Raw genomic sequence first — 20003 nt, 5'->3', positions numbered from 1 at the left:
GCTGAAGGCCTTGGTTCCTGATGGTCTGTGCTGCTGAGCCCTGAGAAGAGAGGAGCTATCCGATGTGCCATCAGGCCGTGCGCATGACCCGGGCTCATTAGGCAAGACGATCCCTCCTGATGGGAGCAGAACTATCCTGTTGGAGGTGTTGCATCTGGAACCACACATTTCAGCACATCTGGAGAGTGGAGAAAAAACAACCCAGAAGCAAAGCATTGGTAAATGTCAGCTGTTTATTGATTTTCCTATTTGGAAGCAAAATACTGAGCCCAGCAACAGGAATTAAAGTCTGGAACCCACCTCTGGTGGCCAGGGGGTGACAGGGAAGTGGCCTGCTCTGGGAATGCACATCGCCGGGTGGGCGGGCGTTTCCTGAGTGCCTTCTGCCCCAGCCCGCAGCCCTTGCTGCAGAGCCCTGCTGTAATGAACTCGCTGCTATTGTTGCGCTAAACACCAACAGTACGGGTTATTTTAATGGACATATTGCTTTAAACTGAGCGTTCACCATCTGTTCAGTCCTAATTTTGAATGCAAAAAGAACATATTTCACAATTACATCTGTAAGTAATGATATAAGTAATTTAAATGCATGTATATGTTCACACAATGCAGTAGACAGCTGGGATTTGTTCCCCTACTCTTATGTTTCAGGCACAAATCAAGGGAAAATATTCACCGGCTCCTTATATAGTGCACTTTCCCATTTATGTGAAGTTGTTTTTGCAGGAAACAAGGTTTTCTGCCCTAACCGTACCTAGGAGTTCAAGGCACGCTCAATAAACTAGATCACAAAGTCATTGTTACAATGCTCGCCTGTCTCCATCCAAATCCCCCCTGGCTTGAATGACAGCTTGGCAGATGCAAGGCATCAGGTCCATCAGTTTCAGTAGATGTCCATGAGGGCCAGGGAGGGCTGTGTGGCCAGCATTTCTTCCAACCCTTCCTGTGGAAACAAGACGGCTGGGGCACCCTGGCAAAAGGAGGCTCGGGGGTCATTGTGCCCTCAGGGTGGACATCCAAGGCAGAAGGGCAGCCAGAGATGGCGCCCCGTCTCCAGACACAGTCTGATCAAGGAGCACGCACCTGGGTGGAGCGGGGAAGAGGTGTTGGTGAGGAAAGGAGGTGCCATGTGTCGAAGATTAAGAAACCGCACCCTAAGCTGGGGAGTAGGTGGAGACCCCATGGTTTCCCTGTGTCACATCTTTGGGTCCAAGCTCAAGGCGAGACCTGGAGAATGCTGCTGATATATAGAGCTACAGAATGTAACTAAGGCTCACAGGATTCCAGGCGACTGCAAACAGGGAATCTGCCAGATGGTATCTCTGATATCTACTTTTCTCTTAAAAACTCAGTCCTCAAATAACCAACATGTCACAGATGACACAAACTGCGATTGCTTTCTTAAAGGAGATTTTCTCCACCTATCACCAGCACATATAAAAAACGTTTGCTGTTGTGATGTCCTGTGACCCCATGAGGAGACAGAATTGTTTAACAGCTTTTGCATTGTCCACATTCTAAGTGAGGAACGGAGGAACTTATAAATCCTCCAGCGTGACATCATTGCCATTTTATATCTACATATTCCATATTTATTGTGCCTGTTTTTTTTGGCATCTGTGTCATAGCTGACAGAGTGGATTTGCATGGGGACTTATGTTACCATTTGCAAGGACTCCCTATAGAGACACTTCCTGAGCTTGCAGTAGTTTTGATTTTTTAACTGCTTGTAGGCAATGCATTTATTATGGTTTTCTCAGACAAAGGTGTTAGCTTGAACTGATGGAAGGTTTATTTTTGGAACATTATTAACAGCTTAAAAATGTGGAGTGTTGTGTGAAGGAATCAAATTGCATTAAGGATTCTGCATAATTCCTTTTTATCGACTGTCGTTCACCTGGCCCAGGACAGGGGTCAGCTGCATTGGCCCCAACAGATCTGATGTCACTGTGGGCACACCTTTAGATAAAAAATACCCTCTCTGACTATTAAAAGGTTTCCTGATTTGCCCCAGTATTAATTTAATTAGAACTTTCAACTCTAAATCCATTCTTAATTTAGTATTTATTCTCATTTGATTAAAATTGTCAATGAATTACATCTTCAAAGAAATTGAGGGCACTCTCCAATCGCACAGCTTCCCTAAGCGAGTTAAAAAGAAAGCTATAGAAAGTGAAAAGCAACCATCGCCCCTGCTGTCCGAGAGGTCGGCTGTCGCTCAGCCCACCTCAGTGGGCCAGGAGTTTTCAATGCAGGGTCCCTCAAGATGGCGAGAGCAGTGCTGTTCAGAGCCTTTGAACCAGGGAAGCAGCGGCTGGCTGGGGCTCTCCTGAGTGCTGGGTCTGCCGTGAGGCTCTTCGTGGTGCAGACCAGGGCACTGGTCTTCCTGGGCTGTGAGTCTGTGGCAGCTCGGTCTCCTTGGGGCGGAATGGGCCAGTCAGCGCGTGGCCTCAGAGCTGGAGGGCACGCAGAGGCACCTGCAGGCCTGGAGTGTGGGTGCTGCACACTTGTTAGGCCTTCTGAGGGGCTGAGCTGGTCCCTCCTCTCAGACACAGAGGAAAAGGCCACAGCTTCCTGCTGCTGGTGATGCTGGAGCAGCCACCTCCTGGTGCCGGCAAGGGACTCCCTCTGTTTGAATGAGCTGCAGAAATGCGAGGCCCGTGCACGCCGAGCCCCAGGGAGGACGATGAGGGTCTACACAGGATGATTGTGAGGGCTGGGGATCTGGACACCGAGGCCAACAGGCTGTGACCGTCCCTCAGCGTGGGCCAGTATGAAAATAGGCAAAAGCAGTGTAGTCATACTAGGGGAACAGTGCATAAAGTGGGGGACCCAGAACCCACTTCCTCTACCTCACCACGGAAAAACAGAAAAGGTTTTAAGTCCTCAGGAGACTCGTTCAGATTGTCACACCTGCCAGGCCAGGGACACCTCATGCTGAACCCCTGGGTGCCTGAGCCCTGTGGGAGACGCTCTTCAGACAACACAGGTCAGACATGCAGTTGGCACTGGGGACGCGTCGCCTGTGGGGTCTCAGCCACGGTCCTTGTGTGTTTGGGCAAAGGGAGCTCAGAGAGCAGGACTAGACTCTGGTTTGATGGTGATCAGCCTCCTGGTGGGTGAGGGAGGCTGGTCCCCAGCCTTGGCATGACGTCAGAGCAAGTTGCCCTGTAGTTTGGTAATGGCTTTTAAGTGGTGCTGGACCCACAGTACGTAAAGTCCCCGCTAAGGGTTAGGTTCTCTCTCTTGTCTTCCTCAATTGGGGTCTTGTTTTGTTTTGTTTTCAATTCTAAAGCATCTGGAGAAGGTGAAACCATTTTCTAGAGTATTGGAAGAAGCAGATCTCAGAAGTCCTTCCAGCCTCCTGACACACAGGGGATTTGTTGCTGGCTGGAGGCCGCCAGGACTGTGAGCAGATAGGTGCTTACTTGGGTGGTCTAGCTCTCCGGCCTCTTAGGCCATGACAACAGAGAGCCTCAAGCAGAGAAGTGTGACTCCTGTAGGCAGCAGCGCGGCTGGACCTGCCGCCCACCCTGTGCCCACTTACTGACTGCATTGGTGGGTCTGGGGATGAGCTGTGTGCGGGGCGGGGGGACCTTGGCAGGGTTCTCGGGAAGGTCAGGAGCTGGGGTGGGCAGGAGGGTTGAGGAGCAGAGCAGACCGCAGTGGACTTGGTAATACGGCCTGAGAGGCGTGCTACATTTGGGGGTCCTCGCAGCGGCTGCCCCTGCAGCTGGCCATGGAGATGGCTGCTGCCCCAAGGACAGAGCCAGATGCAGCTTCATAGCTAGAGCGGATTCTCACTCAGGGACCCGGAGCTCTGAGTGTACTAATTAAGCAGCCCTCAAGAACACCTAGCTTAAATGGTAGATTCCATATGGGAGGCTGGAGATGCCTGCCAGGGGCCAGCCAGCTTCCCACCTCCCTTGGACACAGCCACGAGTTTTCATATGGTGACAGGGAGGGGTCTGGGGGACGGGATGTCACACAGCACAGTGTAGGCTCCACACCGGCTCCTGGCTGCACTGGCTTAGACCAGCATGTGTAGGAACTAGGGGGCTGCTGGCACTTCGGCTGTGGCTCTCAACATCTCCCCCTCTCTGTTTAAACAACAAGCATGTGGCTTAGGGACCGTGTCTGTTAGGCAGTCCAATTCAACATATGGTCCTTACCCGTCATCGGATGAACTGATCTCTAGGCGTCAGCCTCCTGTCTTAGGTTGGTACCACTGCAATTGGATCATACCCGTCACTGACTACCGGTCCAGCATACAGCTATACTTGTGGATAGGCCTTTGCACCAGTGGGGGGGGGTGAGGTTCTTTGCCTCACCTCTGTTGGCCCCCAAATTTTAGACCATCACTAGTAGAGGAGGATGCAAAATGCCATGACATTAAGCCAATTGAGGGCTCCTTTGAAAAATTGTACCACCGGTGACATCATCAGCAAAAATACCCCAACACTACCACAAGTCGCTGCACCAACAGATAATTCACAATGCATACAGGTGAGCTCACAATGTGTCCAGGCAAGTTCTGCAAGCAGTTCAGTGATGGCTATTGTAGAAGCTGTAGATTGGTTTTATCTTTGACTTCACCAGCACTGGGATGAAGATAGGAATTCTGGCAATAATGGCTAAAGAAAAAATTATGTAACATTACAGAAGGCACTAAAAGAAAACAATTTTCTTAACAATTTACATTGTCTTCACCGGCACTGGGATGAAGATAGGAATTCTGGCAATAATGGCTAAAGAAAAAATTATGTAACATTACAGAAGGCACTAAAAGAAAACAATTTTCTTAACAATTTACATTATCTTTAAGAGAATTATTAAATATAATGAAAAGGAAAGGTGAAAGTAAACAAACAGATCTGTTAACCTTCTTTTTTGTTTACATATTAAAACAATCCTCAACAGTTGTTTACCCAATTTAAATTAAACCATATAAATCACGTGAAAAAAAAATATTTGGATCCATTTTATCATGAGCGCTCATCATATATGATATATGGACATATGTACATTCAAACATATAACACAAAACACAAGTGTGCACACATAATATAATACATACAACACATAACATTATAGTAAAGGCCTTATAACTTTTTACAGGTGAAATCTCCATTGCAATGTTTAAAAACTCTATAGTCAAAAAATAGAACTGATCAGCAAAACATTAACCTAGGTCTGTATGAGCTCAAAAAACAAAATAGAACTTCATGATATGGCAAAGGGCAATAATAAAATAGATATTGAAAAAAGCATCCTGGTTCTGTTGCAGATGTAAGAATAGCCAAACTGGAGTTTTGGATATCAGTTGTTATGGATTTGAGCCAAATCATCTTCTTTTTGGTCTGTAGAAATCGCTTTAGTTAATCTTTCTGGAATCCAAATCGGCTGCTGTTCTCCCTGTGGAAACACATAAACAGACCCCCGACTCCAGACAATTACTGGGTCAGGACCTTGGTTAATCTCTCTGGAATCCAAATCGGCTGCTGTTCTCCCTGTGGAAACACACAAACAGACCCCCGACTCCAGACAATTACTGGGTCAGGACCTTTCCATTGTCCTGTTAGAATATCCTTCCAAAGTACCTTGGGCTTATGCACATTTTTTGGACACATATGCCTTTCCACAGCACTAAGTCCTGATGAATCCAAATTTAAAAAGTTTAGAGTAAAAAGGGTTATTTTAAGTTTATCTTTGGGGAATATATACCCCTTCCCAATTCCTTCTTTTTGCTTTAATAAGTACATTTTAATAGTTTGATGAGCTCTTTCAACTATGCCTTGTCCCTGTGGATTGTATGGGATTCCTGTTATATGAGTAATGCCAAATGTTGAGCAAAATTGTTTAAAAGAGGTAGAAGTATAACCAGGGGCATTATCTGTTTTTAACTGTTTTGGAACACCCACAGTGGCAAAATTTTGTAAGCAGTGAGCTATAACATCTTTAGTTTTTTCTCCGGCATGAAGGGAGCCCATCAAAAATCCAGAAGAAGTATCAACTGTAACATGCAAATATTTTAATTTTCCAAATTCTGGCAAGTGTGTGACGTCCATCTGCCAAATATGGTTAGGTATCAATCCTCTAGGATTGACTCCAAGATTAACTTGTGGTAAAAAGGTCACACAATTTTGACATTGTTTTATTATTTGTCTAGCTTGTTCCTTAGTTATTTTAAAACGCTTTTGTAAAGTATTAGCATTGACATGGAACTTTTTATGAAAATTTATAGCTTCTTCTAGTGTAGAGAAAATATGTATGTCATGTGTAGTTTTATCTGCTAAATCATTGCCCAAACTAAGGGCTCCAGGCAATCCTGTATGTGCCCTGATATGTCCTATAAAGAATGGATCTTTTCTGTCCCAGATTAGACTTTGTATAGTGGAAAGCAAAGAGAAAACAGTAGAAGAAGGGGAAATCCTACCAGCATCTTCAAGAGATACTATAGCATTAACTACATACTGACTATCAGAAAATAAATTAAATACAGAATCTTTAAACATCACAAAAGCTTGTAAAACTGCATTAAGCTCTACCTTTTGAGCTGATTGGTTGGGTACTAAAAATGTAAAAGTTTGATCAGGGGTAACTACTGCTGCTGTACCATTATTTGACCCATCAGTGAATATATTTGGAGCATTCATGATAGGTGTTTTTCTTGTCATTTTTGGAAAAATTACAGGATGCAATGACCAAAAAGACAATAAAGGATTAGATGGTAAGTGGTTATCAAATGAAACATTAGATTTGCACATGATTATTGCCCAAGTATTTAACTCATTAGCTAACTCATCAATTTGATTCATAGTATATGGAGTAATAATTTTATTGGGAGAAATTCCAAACACTCCCTTTGCTGCTTTTATTCCTTTGAGTATTAATTGTCCTACAGCCTCAGGATACCTAGTAAGAATAGTGTTAGGAGAATAAGATAAATGTATCCATAATAATGGACCTTCTTGCCAAAATACTCCTGTAGGAATATTTTTTGTTGGTAGTACAATAAATAATAAAGGCAAACTTATATCAATTCTATCCAAATGCATATTTTCCATATATGTTTCAATGATTTTTAATGCCTTTCTTGCTTCAGGCGTTAACATTCGGGGTGAATTTGGATCTGATGGACCTTTTAGGATATCAAATAAAGGTCCCAACTCTCCTGTTGGTATACCTAAATAAGGCCTTATCCAATTTATGTCTCCTAATAACTTTTGAAAGTCATTAAGTGATTTGAGTTGATCTACTCGTATTTGAATTTTTGGTGGACGGACCATGGTTGAGGATAATAGAACTCCTAAATAATTGATTGGAAAATTTAATTGTACTTTATCTATTGCTATCTCTAGATTATAATTTTTTAATAAGTTTGTAAGTGTGGCATAACATTCTAGCAATGTGTTTTTATCTTTGTGTGCTAATAATACATCATCCATATAGTGAAATATTTGTAGTTCAGGATTTTGATTTCTAAGTGGCTGGATTGCTTTGTTAACATAAATTTGACACATAGTTGGGCTGTTAGCCATCCCTTGAGGGAGTACTTTCCATTCATATCTCTGATCAGGACCTTCATGATTCAGTGCAGGGATAGTAAATGCAAAACGTGGACTATCCTCAGGATGAATTGGAATTGAAAAAAAACAATCTTTAATATCTATAACTAAAACATACCAGGTTTTTGGCAAAGCAGACAACTGAGGAATCCCTGATTGAGCAGGTCCCATAATAACCATCTCATTATTAATGGCTCTTAAATCTTGCAATAATCTCCATTTACCAGATTTCTTTTTGATGACAAAAATGGGAGTATTATGGGGAGATACAGAAGGTTGTATATGTCCTTCCGCTAATTGTTGTTTGACCAGGTCATGGGCTGCTTGTATCTTTTCTTTAGTCAGGGGCCACTGAGGAACCCATACTGGTCTTTCTGATTTCCAAGTAATTTTTATTGTCTCAGTGGCCCTTTCTGAAAATCCAACCCATGTCTTTCTGTTCCTTGATCTATTTGTATTGGTGCTGCTATACCTTGTTCTTGTTTTTCTAATCTTTTTCCTTTCCTATAACCTTGTCTAGTCATAATAGTGGGTGCATTTTGGTTGATGTTATTTGTTAATGTCAAACCTAATTGATCTAGGACATCTCGTCCCCATAAATTTACGGGAAGATGATCCAATACATATGGCTGTATAGTTCCGTCACATCCTTCAGGATCCTTCCAATCTAATACCATTGCACTTCTATGGGGATTAGTCGCCACTCCTAGACCTCAAAGCGTTTGAGTGGCTTGTTGTAATGGCCAATGTTTTGGCCATTCTTGACGAGAGATGATGCTAAGGTCTGCACCTGTATCCAGTAGCCCATTAAATTCATGTCCTTGAATATTTAGTTTTAGCATGGGGCGAGAATCTAAATTTAAAGAAAGCATAGCCCAATCTACACCTGTGGAGCCTAATCCCTTGGAACCTCTTTCTACAGTACGACTGGAAAATTTATCATGTAGGCTGGGTATTATTAGTAACTGTGCTATTCTATCTCCTGGTGAAATTACTGATATACCCTTTGGAGAACTGGCTATAATTTTTATTTCACCTTCATAATCGGGATCAATTACCCCAGGACTTATCATAAGTCCTTTTAGAGTAGAAGAGCTGCGTCCCAATAATAAGCCTACTGTTCCTTTGGGAAGAGGTCCTTTCACCCCTGTGGGAATGATTTGAACTCCCATCTCTGGAGTTAGTACTGCTCTGGCGGAGGCGCAGATGTCCAACCCTGCGCTCCCTCTGGTTTGTCTGATGAGGGATCTGATGGACAATGTGTCCTGGGCACTACCCTGATGGGGTTGCTGGGTTCCTCCAGTGCTCCGTATATTTGTGGTTTTGGGCCCCGGAGCATTGGGCCCCCCTGTCCGTTTTTTGGCAATGGAGCCCGATGCCTTTCTCCAGGATATCGTGGATAAACACCTGGTCCTTGTTCGTTTTTTGATAATGGAGTACCCTCTATGGTGGTTTGAGAACGGCATTCATTAGCCCAATGTCTCCCTCTACGGCATCGTGGGCAAATACCTGGTATTCTACTCCTTTGATACCTAGTTTTGTTAAACCCTCCTCCAATGGGGCAATTCCTTTTAAAATGTCCTGTTTGTTCACAATTGTAGCATGTTCTTGGCCTGGCATCTAAAGCCTGTTTTACTGCAGCTGCCACAATTTGCCCTTGTTCATTAATGTCTCTGGCATCTAAAGCCTGTTTTACTGCAGCTGCCACGACTTGCTCTTGTTCATTAATGTCTCTACATAATTTAATATATGTGTTTAAATCTTCATGTTTCCATGGTCTAATGATATCTCTGCACCAACGATTCGCTTGCTCATAAGCCAGGTGTTTTAGTAATGGCATTGCTTGTTCTGTATTCCCAAAAACTCTGGTAGCTGTTTGAATAAGCCTATCTACAAATTCAGCATAAGGTTCATTAGCTCCTTGTATTACCTTAGATAATTGACCTTGTAAACCTCCATGTCCTTGTAAAGTCTTCCATGCCTTAATTGCATCTGCAGCAATTTGTGCGTATACGCCAGGATCATATGCAATTTGTTGCTGCTGATACTCATAAGGTCCCTTTCCTAACAACATATCTAGATTTCTCTGAGGATAACTAGCTGCTGCATTTCGCCTAGCCGTCTCCTTGCAAAATTCCTCATTGGCAACCTTCCATAACAGGTATTGTCCTCCATTTAGCACAGCTTTACACATATTAGCCCAATCTGCTGGCGTCATGTTCAAGTTGTTAATGGATTCGACCATGCTTACAGTGAAGGGTGCTTGAGGACCATAGGTTGTTACAGCCTCTTTTAGCTGCTTCACTGTTTTGAAATTTAAAACTTGGTAAAATCGCTGCCCTCCTGCCTCAAATACAGGGCATGTTAATATTTGAGATCTTGTCTCAGGATCCCAACTATCAACTGCGGGGGTTGGGGACCTCCCAGCATATGGAGGTGGCCTTGTTAGTTGGACACTTATGTCCTCTGGTGATAGAAAGGTGTTAGTAGCAGTCTCCTGTTGTAACTTTCCCCCTGATGGCTTTTTCTGTTTTACACTTTCTTTCTCTGTCTGACTAGCTTGAGAGGCCTTCTCTTTTACTTGAATCTTTTCCTCTGTCTGACTAACTTGAGAGACCTTCTCTTTTACTTGAATCAATATGTCTTCTCCTTCCTCTACCATTGTCTGAACTGAAGGCTTTGGACTAAGCAAACAAGATATGAACGTCCACAATGGCAATGTGCCAACTGGCAGAGTCCCTGGGCTTTTCTTTTCTATTCTTTTTAAATCTTCACCATGATGGTTCCATTGTGATATATTTAACAACTCCTCCTTAAAAAGCCATGGGCTACGTTTTTGTATTGTATCAACGTATGCCCTGACTGCTCTTGATTTTACTGGGATGCCTCCTTCCTCTAACAATTTACTTAACACTCTTTCAGTTTGTTTTTTACTAATTTCTGATCCCGTATTTCTACTATAATACAACCCAACAAGATGACGCCTAACAAAACTGAAACAGAGTGAAACAAAATTGAAACAACACAAAATCATTATAATAGCCTCCTGAAATGTCCATCCGTCCTTTCTCCCTATCTGTTCCTCAGATGTGAGCGGTTTTTCTTCCATCTTACACATCTCCAGGGACAGGCAACTTAAAACAAAAGTGAAACAAAATAACAAAAGAAGAATCTTAAAATGGCTACCCATCCTCTCGCCCTGCCCTCAGGGGCGAGCAGTTTCACTTACCCTCAGTCGCTCCCCGTGCGAGCCACCAAATGCCGCAGTCTGGCTGGGCACAATCAGAAGCCACTTGTCAAAAGAAACTAACTTTATTTTTAGAACCAAACACGCCAAACAAAACAGCCTCTCAGGAAAAATCCTCAGAGCCTCAACTGCCACCACCGGCTTTCCACAAGCCTCTCTCTCCCACACCAGCTTCTTTCCACCTCCCACAATCCTCCTGCTCTTGAGGCCGATTGGCTGGGTCACGTGGGCAGAGCCAAAAAGTCCCCCAATGAGCAGCTCCGTGGTCTGAAAGGGCAGGGAAACAGTCCAATGAGCATCACCACAGAGGAGCCAATCAGCTAGATGTTGCTGGGGCCGAGGAGCCAATCAGCTAGATGTTGCTGGGGCCGCTGTGAGCCAATCATCAGCCAGCAGCTGGATTGCTGGCAGCTGGAAGTTTGCTGGGGCCCCTTCGGCTGTGGCTCTCAACAGGGGGCACTTGATCTGTCGGTCTAAGGAACCCATACAGAGCTGTAGGCAGGATTCTAGGCATCCCCCCATGTAGACCCAAACTCAGATCACACAGGATGAGCTTCTCACATACATGAACAGCAGAATGTGCTGACTTGATCTCCTCCTTCTCTTTTTCTTCTTCTTCTTCTTCTTCTTTTTTTTTTTTTTTTGATGCTAAGGATTAAACCCAGGGCCTTGTGCATGTGAGGCAAGCACTCTATCAACTAAGCTATATTCCTAGCCCACTGATCTTCTTTTGATGGGAAGATGCTCTCGTGTTTTAATAAAGAATGATTTTGATGATCCCTAAATATCTCATAGGCACTGATTCAGTTTTGTACCATCTCTGATTATCTGCATTCTCCTACATACCTTGAATGCTATAATTCCAATAGTAGTGAAAGACAGAAAAAATGAGGTCAATACAGTTTAAATGTTGCTATTCAATCAGCAAATAGCACAAACAGCGCCTATGTTCATGCTTTAGTGCAAGGTGCAAGACACTTTCAAATAATTTTGCTATTATTTTAGGTTTTGGTGAATATGTGGGCTTATATAACACATTCAGCATTAAAAATGTGGGTACTGAGTGCTTCCCTGTGCAGAGGAGCAAGCTCCCTGCCTTTGAGTTACAGGTTAACGCCATGTGAGTGTGAGTGTGAAGTTGTTCTGATACGTGGATACTGCAGGGCAGTGTTGGGAGATCCAGGCACAGGAATGTCACTGCTGAACCCAAACATGACAAAACCAGGCTATCAGGTCACAGAAAGCAATAGGTTGTTCCTGCCAAGCTGAGAAAGGGAAGTAATAAACAAAATCGTGGTGAGGAGTAAAGGGACTTCAAGTAACCCTGTTCCCAGTAACTGTATGTTTTCCTAGTCCAGGCCCGGGCCTGTCCAGCCTTGCTCCTGAAGAGTGTCCTGGAGAGGGCAGGAAGCCCCGGGAGGCTGTCCTCTGTGGATGTGCAGACAATCCTGCTGTTGGGTTGTTCTCTGAAGAATAGCTGGAAGCAGAAGATTGTGATCAGGTTTTGAATTCTAGCATCTTAAAAAAAAAATCATCCTTCCAGCATCTCAGCCTCAAGATTAAGCCCCACCCAAACCCCAGAGCCCCAGGAACACACCCCAAACCCGTGTGCACTTCCTGACTCTCCACCACTGTTGCTCCCAGCAGGTGCCCACTTCCTCCTCCCAGGGCAGGGCCTGGTGTGGGCCATGCGTATGTAACCCACCTCCAGGTTCCAAGCCCAGCAGACCAGATGCTGCCCTCACCAGCGGGAGCTCTGAGGACTGGCTCAGCCTAGGCACCGTCATCATTTCCCTGTGGGCTGTGGGGACCTGCATGTCCTTCTACTTCCTTCCCATCGGGCTCAGATCAGGCTTGAGGGATGCCAGAGAAGAAGGATGGCCCCACTCAGAGTGTGGGTGGCCTTCCCTCCTTCTCCAGGTCCCCCAGGTCCTGGGAGTGAGTGAGAGGGGACTCAGGAGTGGACATCTCAGGGGCTGGTGGAGAACTAGCCAGGGTGCACCTGATGTGAATCTGACTCAGCCTGGGTAGGGCCTCAGCTCTGGAGAGCTAAGTGGAAGAGAGGTGGATGGTTTAGGGTCACTTCTGGCAGCAAGCAGGGAACAGCTGTAAGGCTCCTCCACACAGTCTGCTCCAACTGTCAAGGCGAGGAGCCCACCAGGAATGCGCTGCTCCTTGGACGTGGGCAAGAGGCCATGGGGTCATATTTCCCAGCATTAGGCATCTGGACAAAAGCAAGGAAATCTCTGAAACAAAGGAGACTAAAGCTAGGGACAAGGGCTAGGGTGTGCAGACTAAACCCCCGCTGCCCAGCACGCACCGAGAGTCTGAGGACGGACGGGCCAGGCTGCAGCCGCACACAGAGGAGAGCCGGACGAGGCCTGGATTCAAAAAGGGGCTTGCAGTGGGGGGATTCGTTCTCACTGCAGTTCAGCAGCCAGAATCAAACCACCAACACGTCACAAGCTGAAGAACCCATTTTAGTTCTCTATGAGGGCAAGTCACGCGAATCACATGGGAGAGACGGCAAGAAAGGAAGAAAGTATGGGGGACCTAGGAGAAGGTGGGAGGTGAGGCTTCCCGACGGAGGGCGAGGGGAGGCGAAGGTGCATCTTGCTCTCCGTGGTGGGGAGTGTCTACCATGCGCCCGGGTGGGGCTGGATGAGGACCTAGTCATGCATTATTATACGGTTTACCTGTGCAGTCTCCCGACTTCTGATGAATGTGCAGATTTCCCCAAACTTGCCCCTGCTAGGCCCCTGATGCCCCACAGGTCTACTGCAAGTCTCTACAATTTTACTTTTTCCAGAAAGTCACATAAATAAAATCATTTAACACTTAGCCTTTTGTGTCTGGCTTTTTTCACTCAGCTTAATGCATTAGGGACTCTGGTTTGGTGTCGTGTTTACCAGGTTTGGTCCTTCTTAATGCTGAGTGTATTCAAGGTACTGTAAATTCCTATCCATTCACTGTTGATGGACATTTCAAGGCAACTACAAATAAGGATGCTGTAAACATTTACATCCGAATCTTTGAGTGTCATATGCCTTTGTTTTTCCTAGGTAAAAATCCTGGAATAGGATTGTCAGGCCATAGGGGAAGGGCAAGATTAACTTTTAAGTGTGTCAACCTGATTTCCAGAGATATTCCATCATGGTGCACCCCACCAGATGCGGACTTGAGTTTGAGTTGCTTTCTATCCCCTGTAACACTCAGCATAGTCAGTTCAGGCATCCTAATAGGTGCACAGTGACACCTGCTTGTGGTTTTAATTTGCACTTCCCTAACGACTGACCAACACTCTCAAAAGTCTTTCCATGTGCACCTTTAGCACCTGCATGTCTCTGGCAAAACTTTTGTTCAGATCTTTTGCCATTATTTTAAGTTGGATGACTGCTTTCCCTTAACTGGGTTTTGAGAAGTTTTTTTTATTTATTACAATATTCTAGACATGAAACCTTTCCAGTCATAGAGTTTGAAAGTATTTAGTCCCACACTCCTCTAAACAATGTGTTTGGAAGACTTAAGTTCAATAAATCCAATTTAATCATTGTTTTTCTTTCATGGACCATGATTTTGGTATTATATTAAAAAAGTTTTAGTCCAAGAGTTCAAAGATTTCCTGTTTTCTTCTGGAAACTCATAATTTTGGATTTTATATTTCGATCTATGTTCTATTTTGAGTTTGATTTTTCTGTACAGTCTAAGGTGGTTTTTTAAAAATGTTTTTTCCTCCACCCATCTCTGCTATTTTTCAGCACCATTTGTTAATGCAAACCATCTTTTCTCTACCGAATGTCTTTGTTACGTGGTCAGAAGTAATTTGTCCTTGGATGTGTGCACTTCACTTCCAGACTCTTCCTTTTCATTGATCTGTTTGCCAGTCTTTATGTCAATGCCACCCTGTTTTGATTCCTGCAGCTTCATAGTAAGTCTTGAAATCAGGCAGGGTAAACTTCCCAGCTTTGTCAATTTCTACAAAATACTGGTGACATTTTGATTGGAATGGAAAATATCTTCTTTTGTTGATAACTTCTTAAATTTTTCATCACTATCCTAAAGATTTCAGTCCACCGGTCTTATACATCTTTTGTTCGACTTGCCCTAAGTGTTCCCTATTTCTGATGTTAATATAGATTTTTTAAATTTTAATTTTCAATATGTGCTGTCAGTATATACAAATACAATTGATGTTTGTGTATTTACTTTGTACTTCTTCAAGAAGTCTTTGTTCTTCTGTGTAGTACAGTTGACCAACTCTTCTACAACATTCTTTCTAAACCAACTTATTAGTCGTAGTAGATTTTTTTAATTTAAAAAAATTCTGTGTAATTCTCTGCATATTCTATCATGTCATCTGCAAATGAAGTCAGCCTCAATTCTTTCTTTCTGATCTAGATGTCTTCTAATGACCTGCAGGACAAAGCTCAGCAGAGGTGGTGGGACTGGCACCCCCTGGCGCCTGGCTTGGGGGAGACTCTCAGGCGCTCCCATTAGGTCCTGGTTGGCTGTGCTTTTTAGGTAGCTGCGTTTGATCAGTGTGAGGATGTTCGCTTTCATTTCTAGTTTGTTTTATGCAGCAGAGTTTGGTCTTTCCTAGTAAATATTTGTGAGCACTAGTCAAGAATGTGCATTTTACTCTTCTTAGTACTGATTAAGTCAATGTGCTTCATAGTGTTGGTCAACCCTGTTATGTACCTACTGATTTTTATGTCTTTTTTAAAAATCGATTGATGAGAGTGAGTATTGAAATGAAAATTGTGTATTTGTTGATTTTCCTTGCAGTTTTATCAGTGTTTGCTTCATATATTTGTTGTTATATTTATTTGATGCATAAAAATTTGGAATTTTATGTCCTCTTTATGAATTGACTCCTTTATTATTATGGATTAACAATTCCTGAGAATTCTTGATTATGAAATCTTCCTAATGTTAATTTAGCCATCCAGACTTTTAAAAATTGTCTGTATGCTGTATCATCTTCCATATGTAAACTCTTGTCTAACTTGTGTCTTTAGGCTGGTTTCTTTCTGGTGGAATACAGCTAGATGCCCATGTGACAAGTTCTGCCTTTTACCTGGGGGGTCTGATGATTTGTGTTTGATGTGATTATTGGTGACGTATTTTGTTTTGTTTTTGTGGTTTTGGAGACTGAGCCTGGGGTGATCAACCCCTTGAGCCACATCCCCAGTCCTTTTAACTTTTTATTTAGAGACAGGGTCTCACTAAGTTGCTGAGTCTGGCATTAAATTTGCCATCCTCCTGCCTCAGTCCCCCGAACCACTGGGATCACAGTGTGCAATGTGACTGGCGTATGTCCACCACCTTGCTGATTGGGTTCTCCTGTGCCACCTCCCCCCACCCTGCCCATGATTTCTTTTTTGTCCTTTTTGGTCTTTCTCCAACATCTTTTTTTTTTTTTATTATTTGAGCATTTTATTATTTTATTTTGTTATAACACCTTGTTTTATTTTAATGAATGCTATTCAGCTTATGGTATCTGATTTATAACAGTCTTTCAAGTGATTTTATCACTTAATATATAAAAAACTTATAAAAATTATAATGTTGTTTCTTCCCTCCTGGTCTGGTGCTAATGTCATATATTTTACTTCTGTATGTTGTAAATCCATAACTACATTAAATTTTGCTTTAAACAGTCACTTACCTTTTAAAGAGATTTAAATGGGAGGAAATTGTTTTATATATTTACCTGCCTAGTTACCATTTCTGGTGGTCTCCATTTGGGTGTGTGTGTGTTCGTACTGTCAGCTGGTACAGTTTTGGCCCCTCTGGGGGTTGGGTGGCAGTATGTGAAGGCTTCAGGGGTCACAGCTATGGGGATGACGTTACAGATGCCTATGAGTGGGTGGGATGCCACCCAGCACCTGCAGTGGAAAGGGACCCAGGCTCATTGTGCCCTGCACACATGTGCTGCCGATGAGCAGCCCTGGGACCTGGGCGCCTTCCACCTGGGGTCTTGCCTCTTCCCCAGGGGGACTTCCTTGACATTTCCTGTAGTGGTTGGGGCTGGTAACGAGTCCTTCCAGCTGGTGAAGGTCTGCAACAGTGTTGGGTTCATCAGTGGTGTTTGAACGCTGCTTTCACTGGTGTAGACTGCAGTGGACAATTTCTCTCTCTCTCTCTATTTTCCTGTCCTCTCCCTTGATGTTCTACCTTCAAGGAGTCCTCCGGCTCTCTTCTGCTTGCATTGTTTTTGACAAGAGGTCTGCTTGGATTGTCTTTGTTCCTCTGCACACTGAGGTTGACCCACAGCTCCCAATGCCATTTACAATTTTAAAACATTTGATTTTCTTTGTATTTCATTTAGATTGTTTCTTTAAGTTAACTAATTGTTTTTTCCTACACTATCTGACCTGTGAATTCCACTTCATGCTTTTTCAATTGAAGACACTATGGTTCTCACCTCTAAAAGTTTTCTTTGGGATTTTATTATATTTTCAATGTCCACTTTATATGCTCACTCTCTCTCTAGCTTCTCCAACACGTGGAAGCCAGTTTTACTAACTTTCTAAATGTTCTTGTCTGCTAATTTTTAAAAATCATCTGTGTGATATCTGAATCAGTTTTGAGTGAGTGTAATTTTATCTGAATATTAATCATATTATGCTCCTCTTTTGTATAGTTGGTAATTTTTTATTGGATACAAAATATTCTGACTCACTGGGGGGGGCCGGGTATTTTTGCAACCCTATAACATTTTTAAGCTGCTTTCAGTATGGTCTAATTTGTTGGAAGCAGTCTTAAAAAACCCTGCCTCTTTCACTTGTCAGCTTTGCTAGGTAAACTCAAAAGAGGTAGTTAGTCATTTTTTTCCTCCAATCCTGATGGAAATTCTTCTAACAAGACCCAGCTGAAATAATGGAAGCAAACAAACAGAAGGAGGAAGGAAGGAAAATGGTATTTTTCAACTTCAAAAAGAGAGAACTGTCAGCATAGAATCCCATACACAAACAGGCCACCCTTTAGGAACAAATACACTCTCAGGACAGAAAACAAAGACAATTTGTTGCTAATAGACTTTCCTTTAAAGACTGACCAAAGGAAATTCTTTAAAGAAGAAAGACATGATAAAAGCAGAGACCTTGGGTCATTGGGAGGAGGATGGAACACCGGAAGAACAGACTTGTAGATCTGTAGAGACTCTCCTTTTCCTCAAGAGGTTAGCAGATCATACTTCATGGAGCAGATATTTTAACACCACCCGATACCCTAGACAAATGTGGTTTAATTGGAAGGAGTTGGGGACATGGATGGAAATGAGTTTTCAACACGGAGAGCAGGAAGACATTGAAACCATCGGACTATGAGAAGTACACATCTGTATTCCAATGCCCAGAGCAATTGCTGCAAACCACAGAGGTACATTCAAAGCACTGTGAATAAATCATGATAGAGTTCCAAAAGAGTGTGTCTTATAGGTGTTTGATGAAGAAGGAGAAGAAGAAGGGGGAGGAAAGAGAGAAGAAGCCGAACTGGTAGGAGCAGTATAGAACCAAGAATCAGAGAAATAAAACGGGCCCATAATAAAATGACAGACTTAAGCTCTGACATTTCCCTATTACCTGAACTGTAGGAACTTGATACACTGATCAAAAGACAGAGACAGCGTTATTCAAGGCTGGTTCAGCATTTGAAAATCCACCAAAGTGTTCTACCATATCAATAAGCTAAAAAATCACATATGATCCTGTTGATTGATACAGAAAAAGCAACAACATGACAAAAGCTAACACTCTTCATGGTTAACAAGTACTGTTTGCAAGTTGGGATTAGAAGGGGGTCACCTCCACTTGGTGGAAGGCAGTACATCATGGCAGAAGGGAGTGGCCAAGGAAAGCTGTTCAGCTCATGGCAGCCAGGACGGAGAGAGGGAGGCATGGAGTGGGGAGGACTAGATATAATCCCCGAGGGCATGCTCCCAGTGACCAACTACATCCCATCACACCCCATTGCTTATAGTGACCACTAAGTCCGTTTAAATCAAGGTGGTCTGATTAGGTTATGGCTCTCACAATTTGATCATTTGCCTCCTGCATAACACTAGAGTTTTTGAGGGACACCTCATATCCAAACTGTCACAATATCTTAGCAATTTCCTTTGGGGAGATTATAAATTGTGTCTTAAATTTAGTTTTGCACATGTTCATGGCTCATATGAGGAAACGTGAGCAGACCTTGTGTCCTGAAGACATGCTGAACTTAGTAGTTATTGCAGGAAGAGTCTGACACGTAGCTGTCAACTGCAAATGCAGATATCTTAGATTTGTCTTACCAACCAGTGAGCCTTTTGCACCTTGTTCTCACCTGTTTATGGTGAATGCTTTGGAAGCACTGTGTTGAATATGAATGGTCAGAACAAAGATCCTTGTTTTGTTTCTGATCTTGGAGGGAAAATGTTTAGTCAGCATCAACTATGAAGTATATTATAGCAGCACAATTCACAATAGCTGAACTGTGGATCCAACTTAGATACCCTCCAGTAGATGAATGGATTAAAAGTGTGGTCTAAATACACAATGGAATATTACTCAGCCTTAAAAGAGAATAAAATCATGGAATTTGCAGGTAAATGGATGGAGTTGGAGAATATAATGCTAAGTGAAATTAGCCAATCCCCCAAAATCAAAGGCCAAATGTTTTATCTGATATAAGGAAGCTGATTGATAGTTGGGGTAGGGAGAGGGGGAGTATTGGAGGAATAGACAAACTCTAGATAGGGCAGAGGGGTGGGAGAGAAAGGGAGGGTGTATGGGGTTAGAAATGATGGTGGAATGTGATGGACATCATTATCCAAAGTACATGTATGAAGACACGAGTGGTGTGAAAACACTTTCTATACAACCAGAGATATGAAAAATTGTGCTCTGTATGTGTAATATGAATTGTAATGTATTCTGCTGTCATATATAACAAATTAGAATAAAAAATTTAAAAAGTGATGAATATATCAAATGCTACTGAGGATGGGAATCACTTGCACATTGAGGGTGAAAACCTAAATTGTTCAGCCACTCTGGAAAAGAGTTGTGCAAGAGTTTTTCTTCTTTTTTATATAGTTAAACATGTAATTACCATACAACCCAGAAATTGGGCTTTTTAGAAGTTATCCTAGATAAATGAAAAATGTTCACACAAAAACCTGCATATAGATGCTAATATTCCTC

This window comes from Marmota flaviventris, chromosome 16 (genome assembly GCF_047511675.1).
Source record: "Marmota flaviventris isolate mMarFla1 chromosome 16, mMarFla1.hap1, whole genome shotgun sequence".
In the NCBI taxonomy this organism is placed as follows: domain Eukaryota; kingdom Metazoa; phylum Chordata; class Mammalia; order Rodentia; family Sciuridae; genus Marmota; species Marmota flaviventris.
This window is presented reverse-complemented; position numbering follows the sequence as displayed.